We start from the raw sequence: 21,911 nt of genomic DNA, 5'->3' as shown, positions 1-21,911 counted from the left end.
TATGAATGTTGTATACCTTTCTTGGATTAACAGCTTTATCATTATGCAATGCCTTTGTGTTTTATTATGATCTGTTTTAAAGTCTATTTTGTCTGATACAAATATTGCTACCCAGGTTTCTTTTGGTTTTCATATGTACAGAATATCTTTTCCCATACCTTCACTTTTGATCAATGTGTATCTTTAGCTCTGAAAGAAGTCTCTTATAGGCAGAATATGGATGGATCTTAGGTATGTTTGTTTGTTTAATCCATTTATCTGCCCTGTGGTGTTTTGTTTGGTTTGGTTTGGTCAATTATTCCATTTACACTTTAAATGATTATTTGATAAGTATGTAGCTATCCCATTTTGTTACATGTTTATTGGTTGTTTTTCTAGTTCTTGTTTGTTCCTTCTTCTTTTGGTCTCTTCCCTTCTGGTTTGATGAAATATTTTTTTTGCTATGTTAGGATTCCTTTCTCTTTATTTTTATGTGTCTATTTTAGTTTTGTTTGTTGGTGGCTGCCGTCAACTCCATCTATATCTATAGATATGTTTTAAACTGACAGTCATTTAAGTACACACACATTCTAAAAATTTTGTATTTTTTACTTATTCCCATGTTCTATGTTTTGATATCACATTTTACATCTTTTTCGGTATCCCTTAACAGCTTACTGTAGTTATAGTTTATTTTACAACTTTTGTCATTTAACCCCATGCTAGCTGTTTAAGTGTTGGTCCAATGTCTTTAATATATAAAGGCTAGCTAGAGCACTAGGCAGTTTTCAAACTTCTGCCATTTGTGCTAAGATGTGGAGTAAGTTTGGGCCTTTTAAGGGCAGATATTTAGGCTTTCTACAACCCTTGGGCTCTCCTATTCATAAACTTAACAGGTTTTCAAAAAAGTTAAGGGGGCTCATCTTTCTGCTGCCAGGGCCCAGGGTTCGGCTGCCCAATGTGGGGTTTGGACCCCTTGCTCCTTAGGGTGGGCCTCCAAGTTTGTGATATCCCTTTCCTCTTTTGGGTCACTTGTCAAGGGGTGTTGGTCCTGACTAGATCACTTCTCTTCCCCTTACTACCTGTCTTGGTGTGGTTTTTGTTTGATTTATTTATTCATTCATTTATTTATTTATTGCTTTTCAGGGCCACACCCACTGCAGTGGAAGTTCCCAGGCTAGTGGTAGTACTGGAACTACAGATCCCTGCCTATGTCACAGCAATGCCAGATCCAAGCCACATCTGCAACCTACACCACAGCTCACAGCAACACAGGATCCCCAACCCACTGGGAGCAGGGCCAAAGATTGAACCTTCATCCTCATGGATTCTAGTTAAGATTTGTTTCCACTGAGCCATGAAGGGAACTTTTTGGCTTTTCTATTAGACCATTAACTGTGTAAGAGCTGTTCTGCTAGTCTTCAAGTCATTCTCAGAGAGGGTGGTTCTATATGTAATTGTAGTTTGGTATGTCCATGAGAAAAGGTGAACTCAGGGTCTTCCTACTCTGCCATCTTGATTCCTCCTATCTTTTCATTTGTTGCACAATAACCTAATTTTAAATTGTAAACCCATTCTTAGCTTTCATGATCCCTGTATATGCTTTTTTTTTCATACATTTTGCTGCTTATAACAGTTTCATTATATTATTATTGGTTTATTATTCTATTACTAATTTTATTTATTAACTTACCCTTTTCATCAAGAGAATGAAACTCCTGTTTTTTTTTTTAATATTTTTATCTGAAAGGCCTGGAATAGAGTCTGACACAATGATATCTAAATACATGATACCACAAAAAATGGAGTGATAAGATCTATCCCTCTACTTTAGCTCGCAATTCTCTTTACCTTATCTCCCATTGAGACTGCATCAAAACTTGTATTAAATTTTGTATCTGTCTTATTCTGTAGTTTCTATTTCTCCCTTTGTGCTCATTCACATTGCCATTCACAGATTGAATATTTGTGATCTTAAAAATAACCTTCCTCTGGCTGGGGGAAAAATGTAATTGTAATGTAAATATACATGTAAGGATAACCTGACCCCCTTGCTGTACAGTGGGAAAATTAAAAAAAACAAAAAAAAAACAAAAAAAAAAACCTTCCTTAACCTTCACCTAACTTTGTCTGTATTACTAGCATTCTCCTATACACCAAAATCAAAATTATTTAGAGAAATATCAATAATTATTGACTCCATTTTTTTTTTTAATCCTTAAACCTCTAATACCACTAGTTTACTAAACTTTCTCTAGCTTACTTGGAAAACTTTTTTTCCATGACTTCTGAATCATGAATTCTCTTAAGTTTCATTCTACCACACTCACACATTGTTCAGAGAAAGTTTCCCATACTAGACTATTTGAGCTCTTCAAAAATATGTCCTAGACACTCTCATATTATCACCCTTCACTTTATCCCTAGATATTTTATCCCTTACTATACCTTCAATTTTTGCCAGATGCCAACCCCCTCTGGATTTACATCTCCAGCTCAGAGCTCTCTTTTGAGGCACAGGACCACATTTTCCACATAAATGTACCATGGGCACTTGAAAATAAATTACACTAATTATTTATCTTCTCCCGAAAATCTCTGGTTCTTTCATGTTTCCTATCATAGTGTGCCATATCATGAGTTATTGACTCTAATGTTCAATCAGTGAGAATTGTCAATTCTGCATCTTTAATTACCTTGTGACGCTATTCTTTTTTCCCCCAATCTTAACTATTAACATCTTTCTCCGTCATATCATCTCCTGACTGGGTAATTTTTAGGTTTTGCTCACTATAAGTCATTTTCCAATTCTACAAAGAATTATCTTAAACATCCAAATCTTACTACATTACGTTCTTGATTAAATTATTTTACTGACTCCATATTCTCCAACTGGCATAATGTAAAGAGCCAATTAGATTAGAATCTGTTCTCTGCCTAAGTTTCAAGCCTCGGTTTTCTTAATTGTCTATATTCCACCCACAGTGTTTCTCTCACACTGAACTATTTGCAGTTCCCTTGATGTAACAGATTTCCTCACTATCAACCCTCGTCCTTAGCACATAATCTTGCCTCTTATGGAATATATCTCCCACAACATATGAACTAGTACTCTCCATTTACATTTTTATTGAATTGACACATTTTTCTTCATGTCTTAGATATCTTATTTGTGAATTCTAGGTGAGCTTTCTTCTTTATGCTACCGCATTATATTGTACTTACTCCTGACTTCTCTCTTTTTACATAAATTATAATCACTTTTAGAGATATGTTCTCTCTCTAAATGACAAGGTAACTAGAAAGTGTATATGTATATATATTCCCTTACATATTACCTGGAACATTTACTTTTTATTTATTAAATAAAAATTTTAGTATGGTGATTATTATGCTTCAGGTATAATAAATTAATCTTCATAAAAACACTGTCAGTTAGGTAGATTATTATTCTAATTTCATAGATGAGCAAACTGAGACTGAGAAAAGTAAAGGAAATATAAAAGTTCAAACAATTACTAAGTGGTAGAGCTAAGATTAAATATTAATGGCCTACAATTATTAGCTACTAAATAAATAAAAAGATGGATAACCTAGAATATAAGTGCATAAATTTCCTTTTCCCAGGTCACTAAATATTTGTTACCAGTGACTTGGGTATGCATTTTTACAATTCAGTTTCTCTTCTCTATGGATGATATTTTTTCTCCCAGAAAGTTAGTCTCTCAGGCAAATGTATTTCTCAGAGTCTATCTGCCAGTGTGTGTCTTAATCTGAACAGTAGACATGATAGGCAAAACTGAAGCATTGGTTACATTAAGTTGAAGACTCCTTAATTACTTTAAGAGATTTATTTTCCTGTGAATAGTTGCGCAGATTGTGTCCACAACAAGTGCCTCTGTCCAAGGAGGCTAAAATCCAGCCCAGAATGTACTGTCATTTTGGAGGAAGAAATGACATTTTAACTAATTAATTTTCCCAGGAAACAGGGGCACATTTTCCAATTAGTCTGCCAGACTGAGTGTTCTTTTTTTCTAAACCTATTTTTTCTTCTTTTTTTTTTTTTTTTAAGTCACCACATATGCTAGCAGAGAGCCTGCCTAGGGTGATCTAATATTGAGGTATATGTTTTTTTGCAAGCCATATGACCTTAGGAAAGTTCTTTAACTTCAATTTTCTCATTTGGAGAGTGGAGGTAATATAACAGTTAATTTGAAGTATTTTTAAGAATATTGAATAATATAATTTATACAAATCACCAACATTTTGTCTTGCAAAAGGAACTACCTCATAAATTTTAGATTTTATTGTTAATATTTTAATTCCAATTAATATTGTAATTATTATTTTCTTTTAAATTTTTTCTTATAGGATTTGCTTGGATTCTGTTATCTAATGAGGCTTAATGAGATAAAATGACTTTTAAGGTTTTGATAGAATAAACGTTAAGACAGTAATCTGTAACACTATTTCCCAAATACTAGAATAATACAAGAAAAACTGGTTTTCCATGTCCATTTTCTACTCAAAATTATCAGAATTACAACCACACTTATACAAAATCAAAGAATTTCAGCATAAATGTAGTGAAGAGTGAAGATACTATTATTTCTAAATTTCCAAATTTAGATACGTTTCTGAAAAATATGCCATAGATCATTCTAGACCAAAAGTAGTTATCAAGAAGAATGTGTAGCAAAGTCTCAGGTGTGTGTAAGTTATTTGTGATGTGTGGTAAACTGAATAATTCCTCAAAATGTCTTGAACTTAATCCTTGGAACCTGTGACTATGTTACCTTACATGGTAAAAGAGACCAGCAGTTATTAGTAAATTAAGTATTACAGGATAAATAGATTATATTGGATCATCTGGGTGTGTCAGATGCAAACACAAGGTTCCTTCCAAGTGGGAGTCAGTAGAAGTTATGAAAATGAAATCAAGGAGTTAGGGCAATGTTAGTTAGAATATCACCAATCAAGGGATGAAAAGATGACCTTTGGATACCAGAAAAAGACAAGGAAACAAATTTTCCCTAGAGTCTGTATATGGATCGGACCTGTTGACACCTTGAATTTAGTCCAGCAAAATTGATTTCGGATTTCTGACTTCCTGAACAGTAAAATAATAAGTCTGTGTTGTTTTAAGCAACTAAATCTGTGATACTTTGTTACAGCAGCCACACAAAACTAGTATTAAAGTGATCCCAGACAGCACAGTAAGCTAGTGGGGAAGTGAGTTAAGAAAAGTGCAAAAATCAGAATCATCATATACATGTATATATAGTGCCTGATTCTTTTGGATAAATATGAGATCATTGTAGAATACACACACACACACACACACACATATACATATTCTATGTATATATAACTGAATTTTCTACTCCTCACCAAAGTATGAAAAAGCTCGGGGTTTTATACACCAATTTCCATCAATCATCTTTTGAGGGCTGATTATGAAAGTAGGTAGTTTCCTGTCACTTCTGGACAGCCAAGTGGGCAAGTAAGGCAGATTTCGGTGGCTAGAGAAAGCCCTTGGGCAAAGAATTCAGTGTTGGTATTCAGAAGTCTGTCTGTTGTACACTGAAGCCTAATTAAGATGATGTGAGCAGAACACTGATAGAATCTACAAAGTTTTCCAATCTGTTTACTCATGGTGAGCCAATAAACTTGATGAAATTTTACTGTTATAAACACACACGCACATACACACACACATCTTTGAAATATAACACAATATATAGAGGGAACGCCTGATGAATTTACCAAAGAAAATAAAAATTCTCATTGAATGATGAAATAAAGCACATGGAAATAATTGTGAAAGCTAATTTTATGTCTTTTATCCTTAAAAAAATGGTAATATGGTAGGTTTACGTGTGTTTACTTCAAATATAATGTTTTGCACAGGAGGTAAAGTTAGTTTGTGAAAAAAACACATGGGAGTTCCCTGGTGGACCCAGCTTTGTCGCTGTTATGGCTTGGGTTTGATTCCTGGTCTCAGGACTTCCACATGACATAGGCAGGCCAAAAATAAAAATAAATAATAAAAACATATGACATTTTAAACATATGAACAGTAGAATGTAAAACGACTTATAAAAAATCAATGACTCATGTGGGCAATATACGAAGGCAATATGATGAACTAAAAGTAAGCCAAATGATTCTTTTCAAAATTAGTAATCTAAAGGGGACAGTAAAGCATTCCCACTTAGTAGATGTGAAAACAATCTAATCAATCTTAAATTTAAACTTTCAAAGATTAGCCAAACATATAATTGTGCACACCTTATCAAAACATAATATAAACTCAGAATATTTTAATAACAAACATTTTCCAAAGTACCTCATGGAAAGAAATTTCTAAAAATGTACATATTATGTACACAGCTCTAGGCTCTGGAGATTTAGAGCTTACATTATAGAAAAGACTGACAATAAAGAAATAAGTAAATGTAAAATCATGATGAATTTCATAGAAATAAAAAATTATAACAGTGAATATAAAGTTCTAGGGGCAGGAGGATATATACAAATTTTAAGTGTTGTTCAGAGAAGCTTTTAATGAGTGTAGTTCAGGGGAAATTTTGAGATTGGGTTTACAGGCTGATATTCATCAGTGAGTAAACATTACTGAAAGCCACAGACTATAGGAAATCAGTGAATGAATTGAGTGCATATAGAATATGATGCCCAAGGACTGAACTCTGTGGCAGCCAAGAGTTTACAGGTGAGAGGGAAGTGAAGAAATCACAGTGAGATGGAGAAATAGGAGTCAGAGGCGGGAGGAAAACCAACCAAGTGTGGTATCTTTTAAGCAAAAATAAAAATGCAGAGTTTCAAGAAGTAGAAAACCAGTTTACGAAATGCTGATTTCCTACAATGGAAAGGACTTATTAGAGAGCCAGGAAGGGGACTGGACTTCAGTTCTATTTCCTCTATCTTTTAATGTAATTTCAATCATAATTCTTTTCTCCATTGGACATAATGCAATACAGGTCTTATTTTGGAGACAATTTTGTCTTTTTCATCCATTTCACTGACTGCGGTGTTCTTTCCTGTCTTTGGCATTGGTTAAATAATTTTTGATTCAAGATGGGATGAATATCTAGTTTTCCTTTCCTTTGTGTCTCCATATATGTATATATGTGTGTTAGAGCAGGAGCATACTCATCTACTGAGAATTTTTGATTTTTTTTTTCTTCTTGCACTATTTCTTTAAGTGAGAGCTGTGTTTTTTTTTTTTTTTTATATTCATATTTATTTACATTGAATTGTCCTAAAATACTAGGCAATTCAAAATAGGGGAAACAGGTCTTTTTGTTTGTTTGTTTGTTTTTACTTTTTAGGGCCATACCCAAGGCACACGGAAGTTCCCAGGCTAGGGGTCAAACGAGCTACAGGTGCCGGCCTACACCACAGCCACAGCAACATAGGATCCGAGCTGCATCCGGGACCTACACCACAGCTCATGACAATGCTGCTGGATCCCCAACCCACTGAGCAAGGCCAGAAGGGATTGGACCCACATCCTCATGGATATTAATTGGATTCGTTTCCACTGTGCCACAATTGGCACTCCCTAGTTTCTGTATGTTTTATTCTATTTCCATCTCTTGAATTCTTCGTGCAGAAAAAATGGGGATTACCATAACAAATGACAGTTCAAGAATATTTTTAAGAATGTTACAAATAATTCAAGTTATGGGAGCAATGTGGAATTTCCTTTTCTGGAAATTACCAGAAAATAACGCTTTTTCTTTTTTTTGTTCTTATGAGAAACTTAAATGAAGTATTTCCTGACCAAGAAGAAATGAGATATTTTACTTCTCAGTGTTCTTTTCAACCATAGTATCAGTTCCTATGATCCAGCTGTGTTTCTCACCTATTACCTTGCTGACTTTATTCCTTTTGGTATATTATCCCTTTCCTGTTTCTATGGTGACAGGAGAACGGTACCACTTGGTGATCCTTACACTCCTTACACCTTCCCATGAAAGACTTTTGCCAAAAAAAAAAAAAAAAAAAATCCGAAGGAGTGGGAAAAATACTGTAGAAGTGTTGAGCAGCTGGAACACAAGAATAAAATTTCCTGCAAATGTTCATGGCTTCAATTTCATACTTAATTTATCTATATGACTCAACAAAATTACTTAAGCACACAAAAATACTTAACATTTGAAATTGGAAAATCACTGCACTAATATCATTAGTAAGAACTATCATCAGCAATACAGAAAACACTCAAATATCTCTAATCTGGAAAATTTTAATTACCTACCCATGCTAAAAGTAACAAAATAATTTTCCCAGCTGCTTTTCTATTGCTTATAAAATAAGCCCTTGAGTACAATGATAAGTTAAATGCTACTTTTATATTCATGAAAAAGGAAGCAGGCTGAAAAGAGTGCAGCTGCCCAAATATTTTCAAGAAAACCTTTTATCTTTTGCAGAAACACACACACATTCATATGCATGCAAGGGGGTCTGTGTTCACACACACACATACACACACCTGCATAAACTTGAAGGGTTTAGAGTAAGAACAATTTTAAACTTGTTTTTACATTTTATGTACTAAAACATTTTACTGTATCCATTGGTGATAGGTAAATTGACATATGGAATAGAAATAAAATTCTAGAATAAAAATTAGAATAAAAATCCCTTTCTATGATTATATAATCTTAATTATTGGACACTGGTTTTGGGATATTCAAAAGATAGCAGTTATTTTTATTCTAAGAATAATGAGGTGTTACAAATGTAGTACTTTAAAAGCTTCATTTAGGTTGTACTAGTATTTTTACTGCATTCAACTGAAAATAACAAATTATCATTAGAAGCCTATTTATATTCATCTGTGTCAAGGTTTAAGAAAAAAATATTGCTGAATTTTCTGCTGTTCAAGTCTATGAAAATACCCCAACTTTTACCTATAAAGTTAGGGTACGGTGACAATCTGTTCTAAGTATGTTAATTTTTTTGTCATCATTTCCTAAGAAATTTTCCAATGTCTTGCTCCAAGATAAAATTCATCTTTCAAACAGGTTTTCACTTTTATTTAAAAACAGTAACTTTTTCATTTCATTTTCTTGCAACAACTTATTTATATACAATAAAAACATATCTAAGAAATTTCTTGCAATTAAAAATCTATAGCTTTAAGGCTCTTATAATATTTGATACATTACAGACATTCATAACTTTGTTCCTATGGAAATCATCTTCTTACTGGAACTGTTGTACTTCCTCTTTAACTGCTTTTCCTGGTGTTTTTCTTGAGCTCATTTACTCTGGTTACTCTTGACATGTTTGTATTTTCACCTTCTCCCACTTTCCTCAAATCTAAGTATTTTTATCTAAGTTCATAGGTTTGTTTCCCCCCACCCATACATTCCTCCACATAGATTTATTAGGGTGTTAATAAAACTTAAGCTTCAGAAACTATCATTTACAGAAGCCCTATTTACGGACACTGGACCAAACATTGTATTATGAAATTTATATTTTTTAAGAGGCCTCCAAAACTGTACAAGTTTCTGGCACTATAAAACTAGCCTCAGCCCCTGCTCTCAATTGTACACACCTGATCTCAGTCCCAAATGCATATCTGTAATTTCCTTTAGGTAGCTCCACCTATATATGCTGTCCAACAGGAAGGAATTTGCACAAGCACTCCAAACACAGTATACACAATCTGAATTTGTACCTATAATCTAACATTCTTTCCTGATAACCCCTATATTAGTAATTTAATTTTCACCTAGCTAGTCATCCAACTAAGAAATGTGACAGGCATTCTTAACCTTCCACAAATTTCAACCTAAAACTACAGAATGAAATCAGTTTTAAGCATGGTCTACAAAATCCCAAATGTGACCACCATTGGCCTGCATTGCTCACCGACTGTATATATACCATAAACCACCCACATTGTTTACAGAGCCATTAAACCTGTAGCAACTTTGAATTTACTATGTCTTGTGCTGAAAAAGCATGTAAAATCAATGAACACACACCCTCACATCATGCACAAATATCAACTCAAAATGGCTTAAAGACTTAAAAGTAAGATGAGACACCCTAAAAGTCCTAGAACATAGCCAAAATATTCTCTGACAACAACCATACAAATGATTTCTTAGGTCAGTTTTGCAAGGCAATAGATGTAAAACAAACAAACAAACAAACAAAACAAAATAGGACATAATCAAACTTACAAGTTTTGCACAGAAAAGGAAACCACTAAAAAAAAAAAAATACAACCTATGGGATGGAAGCAAATAGTTGCAAATGATGCAACCAACAAGGACTTAATCTCCAAAATATACAAACAACACGTACAACTCAACAGCAAATAAACAAACCAATTGAAAAATGGTCAAAAGACCTAAATACACATTTCTCCAAAGAAGGCATATGGATGGCCAAAAGGCACATTAAAAAATGATGAGCAACACTAATTATCAGGAAAATGCAATTCAAAACTGCAGTAAGTCAAATAACAAATGCTGGAGAGGGTGTGGAGAAAAGGGAACCCTCCTACACTGTTGGTGGAATTGTAAATTTGTACCACCACTATGGAAAACATATGGAAGTACCTCAGAAAACTAAATATAGAACTATCATATGATCCACCAATCCCACTCCCAGGAATAAATCTGGATAAAACTTTCATTGAAAAAGATATATGGACCCTATGTTCACTGCAGCACTATTCATAATAGTCAAAACATGGAAACAACCTAAATGTTCAATGACAGACGAATGGGTTAAGAAGATACAGGGTGTACACACAATGGAATATCACTCAGCCATTAAAAGAACAAAATAATGCCATTTGTAGCAACATGGATAGAACTAGAGACTCTCATATTAAACAAAGAGAGTCAGAAGGAGAAAGAAATACTATATGATATCACTTGTATGTGGAATCTAATACATGGCATAAATAAACCTATTTACAGAAAATAAACAAACTCATGGACATAGAGAACAGACTTGTGACTGCTGAGGGGGAGGGGGAGTGAGTGGGATGGACTGGGAGTTTGGGGTTAGTAGATGTAAACTATTGCATTTGTAATGGATAAGCAATGAGGAACTAGGTCTAATCACTTGTGATGTAACATGACGGAGGATAATGTGAAAAAAATGTATATAAATGTATGGCTGGTCACTTTACTGTAATCAGAAACTGCCAGAACACTGTACATGAAATATGATTAACAAATTTTAAAAAAAGGATAGTTTTTCTTCACCTTTCATTCTAATTTAGTCGACATTGAAACCTGGGCTCATACTAATCACCACTCTCTGTGAAGTCTTGAAAGTTACTCTTATCAGTATTCACTCATTCTCTTGGAATGTACATATTTTCTGTTTCATGATAGCATTGCATTTTGAAGCTTTTTAAAACTAAAAATTGGATTATGCTCACTCCCAGCTCCACCATAGGACTTTAATCCCCAGGATGAAAACTCTATTTTATTAATTTTAATATTCTTATTATTTTACAAAATAATAGCTCGGATAATAAGAAAGTATGGTATGTTGAATTAATGAATTTACTATTTTATTTTTGATGAACATTTATCTTCCAGTCTAGTACCAAATCCTCCAGCTGAGCTCATGACCATATCTACTCCTTTCAGAACATCACTTGAATAATTGCCTCATCTGTCTCTTTTATCTCTTGTGTCCATTTTCTCCTCTCTACTAGATTACTTCCATTGGCATCAAACCTGCTATAATATTTGGCATTTTTAAAAAGTTCACCCCTCACTGTACCTATCCTCCAGTTATCAACTCCATTTATTTGCTCCTTTCTACAACACAACTCTTCTAAAAGAATTGCTTAAATATATCTCTTGTTCCTTTTTGTTATTCTGGTTTGAATCCTGTATATTCAAGCTTGGTTCTTACCTTCCACTCCACCCTTTCTGTTCATGTCAAGGGCACTGGTGTCATCCATTCTGTTAAATGTTCACCTTTTGCCCTTATCTTCCTGGACTTCTTAACTTCTTTTTACACAGGGGATGAGAGTCTTCTCCTTAAAACACTTTGCTCACTTGGTTTCTCTTCCTAACTCATTGGTTGCTCTTTCTTAGTCTCTTTTGCTTTCACTCTGTGCCCCCTGAATTTTGAAAAATACAGAGCTCTCTGTTCGAAAAAATTCTAGTATCTTGCCAGCGCATATATCAATAATTTTTAAACACAAATTGGACTTCACCTTTGAAATCCAGGTTATATCAAAAAGGTTGCTTGATGTGTTCCTCCTTCTTAGAGACATTTCACACTTAACACATGCAAAAACTTTAAATTCTCCATTCAGCTGCTCAATTGGTAAGAAAATTAATCTTATTCTCTAAGCTTCTTAGGACCCAATATAACACTCTTCTCTTCCTTTATGTTCTTGTTCCCAAATGCCATATCAAATGATATATTAATACTGCTGCTTATACAGTATCCAATCACTTTTTTTAATAATGATTTTAATTTTTTTACATTATAGCTGGTTGACAGTGTTCTGTCAATTTTCTACTATACAGCACGGTGACCCAGTTACACATACATGTATACATTCTTTTTTATCACATTATCATGCTCCATCATAAGTGAGTAGACATAGTTCCCGGTGCTACACAGCAGGATCTCATTGCTCATCCATTCCAAAGGCAATAGTCTGCATCTATTAACCCCAAGCTCCCATCCATCCCACTCCCTCCCCCTTCCCCTTGACAATCACAAGTCTATTCTCCAAGTCCATGAAAATAGTTGCAAATGATGCAACTGAGGAGGGCTTAATCTCTAAAATATCCAAACAACTTATACAACTCAACAGCAAAAAAGCCAACAACCCAACGGAAAAATGGGCAAAAGACCAGAATAGACATTTCTTCAAGAAGATACACAAATGGGCCAACAAGCACATGAAAAAATGCTCCAATTACTTCTTACTACCTTACTGTTAACATCCTAATCCAAGGTGCCATTGTTTGTTATGTGAATTGCTGTTGTATACTCCTAAATGCTGAATTTGGCTGGCAAAATAAGCCTTTGAAAATAAAGTCGAATCAGACGAATTTGCTTGAAACTGTTCCATGGCTTTCCCTCCTTTAACTCAAGAGTTTAGCCTTGGCATTCCTGTTGTGGCTCAGGTTAAGGACCTGATATTGTCTTTGTGAAGATGCAGGTTTGATCCCTGGCCTCGCTCAGTGGGTTAAGGAACCAGCTTTGCCTCAAGCTGCGATATAGACTGCAGATGTGACTTGCATCCATTGCTGCCATGGCTCTGCCACAGGCTAGCACGTGCAGTTCTGATTCAATCCCTAGACTGGGAACTTCCATATGCCACAGGTGTGCCTGTATAAGGAAAACAAGAATAAAAAAAGTTCCACAGAAAAGAAAATTATGGACTTGGAGAACAGACTTGTGGTTGCCCGGGGGGAGGGGGAGGGACTGGGAGGGACTGGGAGCTTGGGGTTAGGATGCAAACTATTGCTTTTGGAATGGATTAACAATGAGATCCTGCTGTTTAGCACTCAGAATTATTGTCTAGATATTTACAATGCAGCATGACAATGGGAGAAGAAAGAATGTATACAAGTATGTGTAACTGGGTCTCCAAGCTGTATAGTGGGAAAAAAGAAAGTGTGTTGGGGGAAAGAACAATAAAAAATAAAAAATAAATAAATTAAAAAAAGTTCAGCCCCCCAATACACACACTACACTGCCATGCCCTAGAAGATTTTTTTCTGATTCTCAAAATGCCCTCCATCTATCCATTTTCTATTCTTACGTCTTAGTATTTCCTGCCTTTCATTCCTTCCAACCACTCTGCTCTGGCAGGTATTTCTTGAGTCAAGCATGTGCTTACTAGGAACCTTTATATTTGCTGTTCCCTTTGACTAAAACTTTCCCCTAGATATGGTGAGGGAACCCTTTCTTAAGTTCTTTGCTCAAATATTACCACATAAATGAGACTATTTTTAACACATTTTTAAACTGTCGTCTTCTCTACCATTCGCATTTCCTATCCAAGCCTCTACTATAGATTTACTTCATATGGTTTATCGCAATTTTCATACTGAATATTTATTTCTTTGTTATTTTCCCCTCAATTAGATTAGCCAAACAGATTCGAGGAAAAATCTTCTTCCTAAAATAATATCACTATATCTTTTGAGAAGCTCTGATTCTATGTGAAGTAGTATATTATCCTTGTATGGATTTTTCCCCTGATATTCATTTCTAGCCATAATTATTTACCTTTAAAACATTTCCTAATTCTGCTTTCCAGATACTAAAGTTAAATTTTACCGATTTTTTTTTTCTACTGTCGTAATTCCCTTTGAAAATATGGTCACTTTATTGTTTCTCTTATATTATTCAATTAATTAATTCTCTTAGGCTTTCTCAGATTTGAAAAGCTGTAGTTTATAATACTTTCTTTACTTATATTACTATTTTGTTGTTTTATTTAGAATGCATAAAGGATGTCATACTTTAAGACACTATTATATTTAAGTAGCCTCTAGTGGTTCCTGTTTTACAAGCCTTTGAAGGACATATATGGAAAAGAAATACACATGCATGTGCACACATATACGCATATAAGGAAATTTTTGTAAAAGTACCTTTTGACTTTCCCAATATGCAGTGTCTTAAAAATTTTCCACCATGAGGTTTGACAATTACCATATGAATGATAACCTAATAGAAATGTACCTATGATCTTATTTAATTAATTTCTACAAAAGTCACCCACCACTATTTATTGATGTTTTTGAAAAAATGTATTTCCACATATAATGATTTAACTATACAATAACTAGTACAATGAAACAAATACATAGAAAAAATAAACTGTGTAAAATTAAAAATATGACACAATTCTGTTTTTAAAAACTGGGTATAACTAACAATTACTACATGCAGTCAACAGCAATTTAGAGAATGGCTAACCACATAAAGTTAGTCACCAACATAAAGATCTCTAAAGGGAGAAGTAAGATGTCATGGGAACATAAAGTATAAAAAAAAGAAATATACGAAATGTTAAATTTATATTTTACAAAGTGCTTTAGCAATATGTTTTGCTACAGCAATAATTCCAGTCTTTATTCAGTTCTATACTAAATCAAACAGTGGTTTCATGCAGGAAAAAACAACTTTGAATTTACCCCACATGAAAGCTGGTTTTTACTCACCACACATTAATTCCTTAATATCACCTTTTATTTCAATAGATGAAGAGCAGACCTCTTTCTAAATAGGGTCCACATGTTTGTGGAATGTCCAGGCCATATTCCTATGCCACAGGTAATAATTACAATAGTATTTATCAAAGTGGTTGGCCGCAAAAGAGCCATGTGTATCTTCTCCTCTCCAACTTTTACAAATGGAAGAAGATTAGAAAATTAAAAATAAAATTTCAAGGATGAAGGGGCAGAACAAAATATTAATCAGTTTCCAGCTGTGTTAGTATAACCACTAAGTCTTACTTTGATGTAAGCTAAGAGCCCATCTATGGAGAGAAAAGAACGAACATAAAGGGATCATTTTAAAATTCTCTCATCTTCTTTGGAACATTGTTTATTAAACTAACCATTTTTCTTAGTATTAGATTTTAAAGGCTTCTAACTAGGCTTTGAAACTGATATGCTCTTGAAGTTGTTAGGCTGAAGTGGAGGAGCTGACATCTTCATTAAAGCACTTTTTGATTATGATAAATAATTCCTATAAATTACTCTGGTATCTCTATAAGCAAATTTCTAAAAATATATTCATTTCATTATCTAAAGCATTTCCTCTGACAAAATGTAATTAAGAGAAATATTCATTTTTAATATCAAAAATTTTAATTCAATGCCTAATACCAAAATATTATTTAACATCTTAAATGAGATTATTAAATTAAATAAATAAAACATTCCTATCCACCTATCTTGTTTCCCAATTTACAGTGAAATAACTTTTGCTATTAATCAAAAAATGATTCATTTAGAAACTTCTCTGCCTTTAGGAAGTTTAAAATATTAGGGAAATAATTCTAAAGAACTTTTTTTAACCAATTCTAATTTTTTAGATGTATAACCTTCACTATAAATTTATGACACACACACACAAACTCAATGGCAGATATTTAGTGCCTAATATCCCCTCTATTAGTGTTCTTATGTACCTTTATTATACAGCTCGCATTTTGACACTTAAATATCATAGATACACACACACACTTCTTTATCCAATAACTTCAGCTGAAGTAACCCAATTACACTATCAAATTTAAGTAGACATGTTTTCTAGCAATTAGATTTTGAAAGTTCATTTATAAGTGTATGAAATATTCATTCCAATTTCCATCAAATACTGGCATAGTTCTCTCATTTGAATGATGCTACTATTCTAAAGAGGAGAAGCAGCAGCCAGGGATCTGCCCTATAAGAGGGTAGGCACTATGTCTCCTAACATCTCTGTGGCTTGTTGAGTTGCGCTAGATGAGCACTTATAGTAAATCAACAAAAATTATCATGTATATTTTCCCTTCGTTAAGACTTTGGAACTTTATCAACCCTTTTTTAATGTATCAAGTAAAAAGAAAGATTTTTTGAATTTTTAAAATTATATGAAATTTGCTTTCAGGTTTTTTTTTTAATACAACAAAAGAATTTTTAAGTAGGTCAGTCTAAATTTCTACATGCACACATTTTATACTATTTACAAATTTTATAAAAAGCCTACATATATGCCAAATTCCTTTCTTATGTATTCTTCTCCTTTATAACAATCTTACCCTTTGGCATCATTGTCATAGTAAAAGAGAAAAGTTACATGGTATATGTTTCCATCTGATTCCAATTTGTCACTTCAGACAGCGGCATTATTGAATAAGTTTAATTACTTTGGGTGGAGTATAGGAATATTAATACCTATCTATGCAAAAAATGAAATACCTCTGACATTTTCAGATTTTTAAACTATTTTCCATGTTACAATCAATCCTGTTTCTTGGAAAACTGTGTAACTATTAAATTTTAATGTCTCTAAAGTCAGGTACAATGACTCCATTCCTTTCCAACATATTGTTATTGAAGTACTCATGAGAATTTTGTGTAATAATTGTGTTTGATTAAAATTTTATTTTTATTAAATAACAAGGAAGATGGGAAAATAAGAATCCTTAGTGCCTTGAATGGACTGAAAAAATTGTTGAATATCTATCACTATGGCCTGTCCTTTGTCCCTTAGTCAAGGTAACAAAAGAAGTCTGATCATCTTCCTTGCTTTTAAGTATTCCCAAGCAGCTGTGATGGAGTTTGCTATGAAAAGCACTCATGGGTCATAAATACCTAGATATTTGGGACACTTGGAACAAAAAAGAAATGTTATAAGCAGAAAGTTTCAGGTAATATTTGAAAACTGTTTAATACTGTCTAAGGTAGAAAGTAAACGGTATAGCAAAATAACCTCTTTAAAGATCTCGCTAGAAACTTTTATTTCCTTCTTTAAAAATAATCCATTTAGACTTAACTTACAAAAGGCATTTTTAAAAAATTTTGAAAGATTTTAAAATACTACCTCTTAAGGTTCTTATGGATAGCTCCTGAGATAATGTAAGTGAAAACATCTAACTTAATGCTTGACACATAGAAGACACTCTCAAGGTAAATTACTATGTAAATCTTTGTGCATTCAGGGAATATTATTTTTATGGTTTATTTATTTTAAAATATATGTCATCATTTTATTCTACAGCTAGAAATTACCTTAAAACTATATGGTTTGAGCCAAATAATTTTATAAGTTAAAGGTAAACTAAGTAACGCCAAGAAAGCTTAGGGGTACTCTGAGTTAGAACAACTCATTTTTTTTTTCCTAATTTTCAGCCTGTATTCTTTCAATCAGTTTTTTCAGCCTTGTCTCTTTACCTTGATTTATAAAATTCACGACTGCAGGAAAGCTTTCTGTGTCTAGACCTCCCATAGTGTCCAGCACAGCTGCCAGCACATATGTCCACTTGATACTTTCTAGTAGAGTGTACCATAATGCTAAGACAGCAACAGAAGAACTGAGTAATCTTCAGTAATGAGAAGTGCAGTAAAAATGGGGCATCACGCCAGTTTGTAAGGAAAATAGTGTTTTTGTCCAAATGTTGTAATATTATATGTATTATTGGGAAATCTGGATATTCCTCTTATTCTTCTTTAGTAAATAAAAATGTCTCCATAAAAAACACACCCAAAATTAGTTCTTTAACATTCTTTTATAAAACGATGGACAAATGAACTAAGGCAAATATATTAAAGTTCTCATTTCTCCCATACTTGATACTCCTATATAATCTTCCCTTGTTTCTTATAAGCCCTCAACATGTGCGCTGCCTTGTTGATTTTCTTATAATAGAAAATATTTAATTAAAATCATCATGGTCAAAAGAAAGGAAATGCATGCCTACTCATCTATATTAACATCTTTTTAGCCATTTTTTATACCCACTGAATATTAAAAATATTGCTTCAAATCCCTTTACATTTTTTTTCCAGTAGATAGCAATACTCCTTTTGCTTTAAGTGTTTAACGTAAGTTCGAATTATTTAGTTATACTGTAAGTTCTTTGGCATTGAAGAGTTTCAAGTGGCCATACCAGCAAGAACAAAGTAATTTTCTAAATATTCAGTTATTAGAGGGTGATGGAGGTTTCCAAAGAAATATATGCCAATGTTCTGATTCAAATTGGTAGGCAAATAGCTTCTGCTTTGAAAACCATGCCTAAGTGATTAGGGGAAAACGGTATTTTGTATTCCTGGCTCTCTGTGATCCTCTCAAGTGAACATATGGAACTGAATATAGGATTAAATCAAATACTGAATGCTCTAACTTGCCTCTACCTCAGCTCTTCTCTTTCAATTTATGTTTCCTTTTAACCCAGATCAAATCTCCCCATATGTTGGTTCCTATTTAGAATAGCAACAGTTTTCCCTAGATTGCTTTCATATTATATGAAAACCCTGGGGTAAATGTCATTAACTGTAGTTTTAGTCATTAGTCTCAACCCATCATTTTACAACTGACTTTCCATAGAATCTTCTTTGTATGTGTAATTCAGACTAATTTAACTTTCATTTGAAAAACTTTTCATGATCTTTTCAATATAATGATTTATCTTAAGCAATATAACCAGCAAGGGAAAATATGAAGAAGTAATAGTTGAAGGCAAACCTAAAATTAATTTTTCTATTTTTACCTTAAAAAAGTTGACTAAAAAGAACTTATATTTGAGTTACACCTCTGTTTAAAGTATGGAAACCTGTGTGAAGACAGTAAATATAAATGAAGAACAAGAAAAAGTATGCTTTGAATTTTATACATAAAAATAGATCATATAAAATTGACATAAAATAAGAAATTTTTAAATTATTGGGTGAATACATAAATTTTCTATATTACTGTAAAATATGTTATATATTTGCATATATGTTATATTTCTTTCTACATATCTAAGCTTGAAATGTAAACATTTAAAAAGTACATTTTTAAAGTTTACTAATTTGAAAGCATTTAGAGTTAGTCTCCTTAAAAAGAAACAAATGAATCTTTATAAATTGAATTCCTTCCACAAGTGTTAAAAAGGGAACCAGGATTTCAGGGTTCTTCCACAAAAATCATTTCTATCTAGGCCTCATAGCTTGTAAATATCAGCTCCCAGGAGCATAGAATAAAATATAATCTATTGAAATACCAGACCCAGAGGGCTAACCAGAAAAGTTTCATGGAATTTGTTGCTCAAACAAAAGCACATACCATCATAAATATCAAGCAAACAATCAAACACTCATGAAATACTGACAGTAAACAAGGTGCATAAACTTATTTGGCAGAAATGACAGATTCTTTAACTGAATAAATAAATTATTCTAGAAGGTTCATTCATTGGCTAAAGGAATCCACAATAGGTGAACCAGTTTATCACACTATTCTTTAACCCATCTACATAGGCTGAACTGAGCACTCAGTGCTAGACCTTAAAAATAAACTCTGGTCTACACTTGAGTGCAGAAGGAAAAGGAAGAAATATAAACACACACCTGCATCATTTATTTTTGATTTCTTGATCCAAAGAGTTTGACTGCAATGTTCCTTACAACTGAGATCTGTGGAAAACAATGATATGTTAAGAATATTACGTTAATGTCATATTTTGGCATATAAATTTTCTGCTACTAAAACTCCATTATCTAGGAGCTGACTGTGTAGTGACCGAGGTAGATTGATTTTAGCCAGCAAAATTTACGTGCTGCACCCCATAGCTGCTCTCTTTGCTGGTTAGAGCTCAGCCCTCTTACAGTGTCATCCGCCTTCTATTTGTTAGACTAAGGCACTGCCCCCACTGATTAATATCCCCAGATGCTACTACCTAGGCAGGAGTCCAAATAGAACTCTTTGGCTTATTTCCTCAGAGCAGCAGATAGTATGGACATATGTGGGTGTCTTGTATGTCTGCGTAAACTAACTCTTTTATTCAAAATTTCCACAATGCTTAAAAGTGTTAAGTAATCCAAAAATGCCGAAGTTTTTTGTAACCAAAAATTTTACCTGGAAAAAAATTAATTCTAACTGTAATGACTGAAATACACTGGCACCCCAATATTAATATAATCTAATATATTTTTTATTCCCAAATTGAAATAATAACAAACATTCTTTGGTTGGAATTTATCTGTGCCTAGGCTGATATTGGCATTCTTTCCCTCACCTTCTAAGATGAGATCATCAAAAAAAGAAATTGAGTTTTCCTATTTTAATAAGTGCCTTTTGAAAAATAAAAATATCACTTTTTATATTAGATCAGGAAAATTCCCATAGTGAAGGTATGTAACCCCTCATACCTTATACAACTAAAGTTTTAAAGTTAAAAGTATATATCGAGAAAAAAGTAGGGCATAAAAAATAGAATATTAATTCAAAAGGCTCCTTTTAACTGGAAATCTAGAATTATTGAGTTAAATACTTCCTGTTGGGGTTTACCATGCATACTTTTCAAAATTCTAAATTACTTCCATTCTCTGTATATGATGAAACTAGCTTATCACACAGAGCCATTCTAAAGACAAATAATAGAATAGATGCATTTTGTTTTAAGGCAGGAGTTTCTTTTCTGATCAATAAACAATTATAAAACCTTCATCATGTTCTTATGGAAGCCATTAACAATGCTGAATATTTTAGAATCAGAAGAGTCTTCAGGAAACCTTGCATCATTTCCAAAAATACATTCTGGAGTATTTGTTCTATAAAATATTCTCAGAAAAATAAATGATGGTGGTAGAGGAGTTATATGGTTGAATATGTTTGGGATGCTGCAAATTATATCTCTTGGGCAATTTATAAAGCATAATATACATATTAAGAATTGCGTATTAAAATTAAAATCTGTGCACAAGAATGTGTTAAACCCTTAAAAACCAGTGTTTAACAAAATATTTCCAAATTAATCTGCCTTCAAAACAACCTGTGATAATGCTTATCTACTCCAGTTGTATTTTTTACATTTTTCCTCCCTTCCTTCCCTCTCTTCTTCCCTCCCTCTATCATTCCTGGCACAGTGGGTTAAGGATCTGGCACTGCTGCACCCAGCAGTCCTGCAGCTATAGTGTAGGTCACACCTGAAGCTTGGATTTGATCCCTGGTCCAGGACTCCATATTCCATGAGGTGGCAAAAAAAAGGAGGAAATAATAATTACTATTATCTTAGGATAGTGAAAAAAGCAGGCAATGTTTTAAGGGGTTTGTAATTATTTTAAAGGAATTTAATTATCCAACAATTCCCTAAGATAGGTACTATTTTTTTATTTTTAATTTTATTGGAATATGGTAGACTTACAAAATTGTGTTATTTTCAGCAAAGTAAATAAGTTATACATATA

The 21,911-nt window shown here is 33.2% G+C and overlaps 1 long non-coding RNA gene across 5 annotated transcripts in view; it reads right to left on the bottom strand.

The window, feature by feature from the left end:
* The window catches only part of LOC110262158 (uncharacterized), a 439,288-nt gene that overhangs the window by 367,013 nt on the left and 50,364 nt on the right, over window positions 1-21,911 (bottom strand). For all 5 annotated transcript variants that reach the window (XR_014812985.1, XR_014812984.1, XR_014812988.1 and 2 more), the window contains exon 2: window positions 20,073-20,138. This is a non-coding gene — a long non-coding RNA (uncharacterized LOC110262158). The remainder of the gene's footprint in view (window positions 1-20,072; window positions 20,139-21,911) is intronic.

The sequence above is a fragment of the Sus scrofa genome, chromosome 8 (assembly GCF_054392235.1).
Source record: "Sus scrofa isolate SSC_HxYL_T2T_F1_AM1 chromosome 8, Sscrofa_HxYL_maternal_Yorkshire_Landrace_v2.0, whole genome shotgun sequence".
Taxonomy (NCBI): Eukaryota; Metazoa; Chordata; class Mammalia; order Artiodactyla; family Suidae; genus Sus; species Sus scrofa.
Note: the sequence above shows the minus strand (reverse complement) of the source record. Positions and strands in the feature narration are given on the sequence as shown.